The sequence below is a fragment of the Calypte anna genome, chromosome W (genome assembly GCF_003957555.1).
Source record: "Calypte anna isolate BGI_N300 chromosome W, bCalAnn1_v1.p, whole genome shotgun sequence".
Taxonomy (NCBI): Eukaryota; Metazoa; Chordata; class Aves; order Apodiformes; family Trochilidae; genus Calypte; species Calypte anna.
Window position 1 is genome coordinate 4,995,868 of NC_044276.1, and position 5,429 is coordinate 5,001,296.

Below are 5,429 nucleotides of genomic sequence, written 5' to 3' on the forward strand. Positions count from 1 at the left end.
AAACCATATAAGGCAAAACAAGGAAGTGAATATAACAATGACACACTCATCAGGGGAGGTGTCTGAATGGGACCAGGTGTGCCTGCATTTGCCCGAGGCAGGAAAAACACAAACTGTCTTCCCTATCAGAATCTTTTAATGTACCACAGGCACTTTGTCCTCATCTAACGTGTGTAGAAGGTCTGAACAAGCAGGACCAGCTCGACTGATGATGGAACCCCTGGAGTAATCTATCCAGATGGCTTTTGCCAAGTGCTTGTCCCAGTTTTTAAAGGTTCCACCACCCATTGTTTTTAAGGTAGTTTTTAACAGTCCATTGTACCTTTCAATTTTACCTGAGGCTGGTGCATGATAGGGGATATGGTATCCCCACTCAATACCATGTTCTTTGCCCAGTTATTTATAAGACTGTTTTTGAAATTACTTCCATTATCTGGTTCAATTCTGGTGTACCATATCACCACAAGACTTGTTTCTCTAGGCCCAGGATGGTGTTCCGGGCTGTGGCATGAGGCACAGGATATGTTTCCAGACATCCTGCACTTGCCTCCACCATTGTCAGCACATAGCGCTTACCCTGGAGGGTTTGAGGCAGTGTGATACAGTCGTTTTGCCAGGCCTCCCCATACCTATATTTTAACCATCTCCCTTCATACCACAGAGGTTTCAACCTTTTAGCATGCTTAATTGCAGCACAATCGTGGATAACCCGTGCAATAGCGTCCAAAGATAAATCCACCCCTCGGTCACAAGCCCATCGATATGTTCCATCCCTGCCTTAATGACCTGAAGCACTGTGGGCCCATCTAGCTAAAAGCAGTTCACCTTTATGGTCCTAGTCCAGATCTATTTGGAACACTTGAGCAGCCTCATCTGCTCGGTGGTTGTTTTGATGTTCCTCAGTAGCTCGATAGGAAGGTACGTGGGCATATATATGATGTACTTTTACATCAAGTTTCTCTAACCAAGCAGCAATGCCTTTCCACAGTTCAGCAGCCCAGACAGGTTTATCTCTACGTTGCCAGTTGTTTTGCTTCCACTGCTTTAACCAACCCCATAAGGCATTTGCTACCATCCATGAGTCAGTATAGAGATAAAGTCTCGGCCACTTTTCTTGGTCAGCAATGTCCACAGACAATTGGATGGCTTTCACCTCTGCAAATTGACTTGATTCACCCTCTCCTTCATCTGTTTTTGCAACTAGTTGTGTAGGATTCCATACAGCAGCTTTCCACCTTCGACGGCCTCCTACCTGATGACAGGATCCATCAGCGAAAAGAGCATATTTTTTTCTCATTCTCTGGTAGTTGGTCGTATGGTAGGGCTTCTTCAGCCCGTTTTACCACTTTTTCTGGTGGCATTCCAAAGTGTGTGCCTTCTGGCCAGTCTGTTATTGCTTCTACAATTCCTGGACGATCGAGTCTTCCTATCCTAGCTCTCTGTGAGAGTAAAGCAATCCATTTACTCCAGGTAGAATCGGTAGCATGATGAAGGGAAGATGCTCTACCTGTGTACATAAAACCCAGTACAGGTAATCGTGGCACCAGGAGGAGCTGTGCTTCAGTACCAATCACTTCTGAAGCAGCTCTAACTCCTTCGTATGCAGCCAGGATCTCTTTTTCAGTGGCTGTGTAGTTGGCTTCGGAGCCTTTGTAGTTTCTACCCCCAAATCCTAGAGGTCGGCCTCGAGTCTCTCCTGGAGCTTACTGCCAGAGGCTCCATGTAGGACCATCACCTCCATCTCCGGTGTAGAGCACATTTTTAATGTCTGGCCCTGTTTGAATTGGTCCAAGGGCCCAAGGACTGAGGTTTTTTTTTGGTAGTTGGTGGGGCCATAGCTGTTATTTTGTTGATCACGTCCATTGGGATGTGGCGACGTCCGTCTTGCCACTTAACTCCCAGAAACTGTATCTCTTGCGGAGGTCCCTTGACCTTGCTCCTTTTATTAGCAAAACCAGCCTCTAGAAGGGTTTCAATTATCTTCTTACCTTTCTCAAAGGCTTCTTTTGCTGTGTCACCCCACACAATGATGTCATCGATGTACTGTAGATGTTCTGGAGCTCCACCCTTTTCCAGGGTTTCATGGATCAGTCCATGGCAGATGGTAGGACTGTGTTTCCACCCCTGAGGCAGTCGATTCCAAGTGTACTGGACACCTCTCCAGGTGAAAGCAAATTGTGCTCTGCATTCTGGTGCTATAGGAATAGCAAAAATTGCATTAGCAATGTCAATAGTAGCATACCACCTGGCTGTCTTTGACTCCAGCTCATACTGAAGTTCTAGCATGTCCGGCAAAGCAGCACTTAGTGGTGGCATAACCTCATTCAGGGCACGATAGTCCACTGTCAGCCTCCACTCTCCATTAGGCTTTTGCACTGGCCATACAGGACTGTTGAAGGGTGAGTGAGTCTTGCCGATCACTCCTTGGCTCTCTAGTTGTCGGATCAGCTTGTGAATGGGGATCAAAGCACCTCTCTTGGTGCGATATTGTCTTCGATGCACTATTGAAGTAGCAACTGGCACCCGCTGGTTTATAGTTCTCAGCAACCCCACTACAAAGGATTTATCTGAAAGGCCAAACAAAGCATGCAGCCATCCTGCATTCTCAGCCTTTATAGCTGCAGTACCAAAGAACCACCGGTACCCTTTTGGGTCCTCGAAATCACCTCCCTTGAGGTAGTCTATGCTAAGGATGCACGGAGCATCTGGACAAGTCATTATCGGGTGTTTATGCCCCTTTATTCCAGTGAGGCTCACATCAGCCTTTACAATACTCAGTTCTTTAGACACCTACCCCCCCCACCCCGTCACTCCAGAAATAGTGACAGATTCTGTACCTTTATGATTCGATGGCATTAGGGTGCACTGTGCACCAGTGTCCACCAAGGCTTTATACTTTTGTGGCTCCAATGTGCCAGGCCATCGAATCCACACAATCCAATAAATTTGGTTGTCCATCTCCTCCACCTGGCTGGAGGCAGGGCACCTCTAACCTTGAGCACATACAACATTGTCAGTACGTGCATTACTGAAGTTTGCATCCCCATTACTCACACCTGATGTATAGGGATCTTGAGTCACCAGAATATTTGGATTGGTCAACTCCACACTGGATACTCGAGCAGCCTTCTTTTTAGAAGGACCTCCTTTTGCCTTTGCATTACTCAGCAAATTAAATAACAGGTCCTGTAGGACAGCAGTAGGTTTTTACTACTTGAGGGACACCCATAACAGCAAAGCAATTGGTCAGGTGACGGACCACATGTAGAGCCTTCTCCCCTGTCTGAGCTGTTGCCCAGAGCATGCCCGAAAAGGTGTCTATCGTTACGTGGCCATATTTGAGTCGTCCGAATTCTGGGATGTGGGTGACATCCATCTGCCAGATCTCTCCCGCCTGCAGCCCTCATGGATTGACTCCCTCCCACTCCTAGGGCAGGGCCAAATTGTGCACACTGAGGGCATGCTTTAACAATCCCTTTTGCATCTTCCCATGGAATTGCAAACATGCGCTTCAACGCCCTGGCATTTTGATGGAATAGGGAATGGCTGTTTTGAGCCTTCGCGAACTGACTTACGGGACCCTGTAATCCTAGGCTGACCAGGGAGTCAGCCCTTGCATTTCCTTCACCTAGGCCCAAGGACGTTTTATGGCTGCGGATGTGCAAGATGCAGCACGGTTGTGTGCGAGTTTTCAGCACACGCTGTAATGTAAGAAAGAGCTCCAATAGCCGCTGGTTTTGTACTGGCTTGACAAGAGCATCCTCGATACTGTTCGCCACTCCTACCGCATATTGCGAGTCGGAGACGATGTTAAGAGGGACACGTCGCCATTGTGTTAAGGCCCAAATGATAGCCAGTAGTTCCAGAGTCTGCAGGTTTTCTTTGTCGGTGCCCAGAATCAAATGTTGCTTCCACTGTCCCTTACCCTGCCATACGCAGGCAGCCGTTTTCGACCTTTTTCCGGCATCAGTGAACACTGTGATACCAGGCACTGGGCGCTCTGAAACAATCGGTCGCTCTATCCAATGCCATCCTGGCTGATGGCCTGTAGGCGCCTGTGTTTTGGGCCTCCATGACGGATTTCCCCTAGGTATTCGAACAAGGCGAGTTGTAGAGGTGTAGAGCGTTGCAGCCACCAATCAAAATCCATTGTTTTGATAGGGATGCTGATCCATCCTGGCTCTTGACCATCTACTTCAAGGCAACGCTGTCATCCCTTTTGTATCAGGAATGCCGTTATCTCAGTTTGTTGCCAGATACCTTTCTGGGCCGTGTGTGGTGGAAATAGCCATTCCAAGTTGTCTATCGAATCTGATTTCTGAGAGCTCTGATTGTGCTTTTTGTCACGGTTGTCATGGTGGTGTTCCCCATTTTCCTTTTGCCAATTAAAATCCTGTAACAGCAGTGCGAATCGGAACGAAGGGTGATTACATACCCAGACTCCGATGGCTTGGGTGGCATCTCGACGATCTGCAAAGACGGTTGCCAGTTTGTGGACAACCCGTTTTAACGCATTGGTATGGTTCTCGGTCCAGTCCACTAACGCATCTGGTTGCGTACCCCGCAATAGAGACAAAAAGGGGTGGATGTCCGCGTTGGTGAGACCTATAACGGGTCGAACCCATTGAAGCTCGCCCACTAGCTTTTGGGCATCGTTCAATGTTTTAATCGAGCTTATTACTTCTAGTTTTTGCGGTCTCACCATGGCATGAGTGACTTGCCACCCTAAGTAGCTCCAGGGCGATTGTGTTTGCACTTTCTCAGGAGCTACTATTAGTCCTTTTGTCTTCAGTTGGTCGGTCAATATTTGACTAAAGTTGTCGGGGAACGGGGCTTCCTGGCAAAGCAGTATGTCGTCCATATAGTGGTATATTAGCGTTTCCAGCATTTCTTTTCGGATCGGCGAGAGTGCCCATGCCACATACATTTGGCATATCGTTGGGGAATTTCTCATCCCTTGGGGCAACACTACCCATTCGTATCGCTTCGCAGGTTCGCTTTTGTTGATCGAAGGGATGGTGAAGGCAAAGCGAGCTGTGTCTTCAGGATGTAGGGGAACGGTGAAGAAACAATCCTTAAGGTCGATTACCAGAAGGTGCCAGCCTCTCGGTAACATTGTGAGTAGTGGCAGCCCGTGTTGGAGGGCGCCCATCGGCCACATCTGGTTGTTGACCTTGCGCAAGTCTTGCAATAGTCGCCATTTTCCTGTCTTTTTTGGAACTACGAAGATGGGCGTGTTCCAAGGACTGACAGACGGCTGGATGTGTCCTGCATCCAGCTGCTCCTTTACCAGACGGCTGGCGATTTCTAGCCGCTCTTTGGATAGGGGCCGCTGCTCCACCCAGACAGGAGTGTCTGTTTTCCACTGCAGTCTGGGAGTTGGCGGCACTTCTGCAGTGGCCCTTACTGAAAATGTTGAGGGGGTTGGA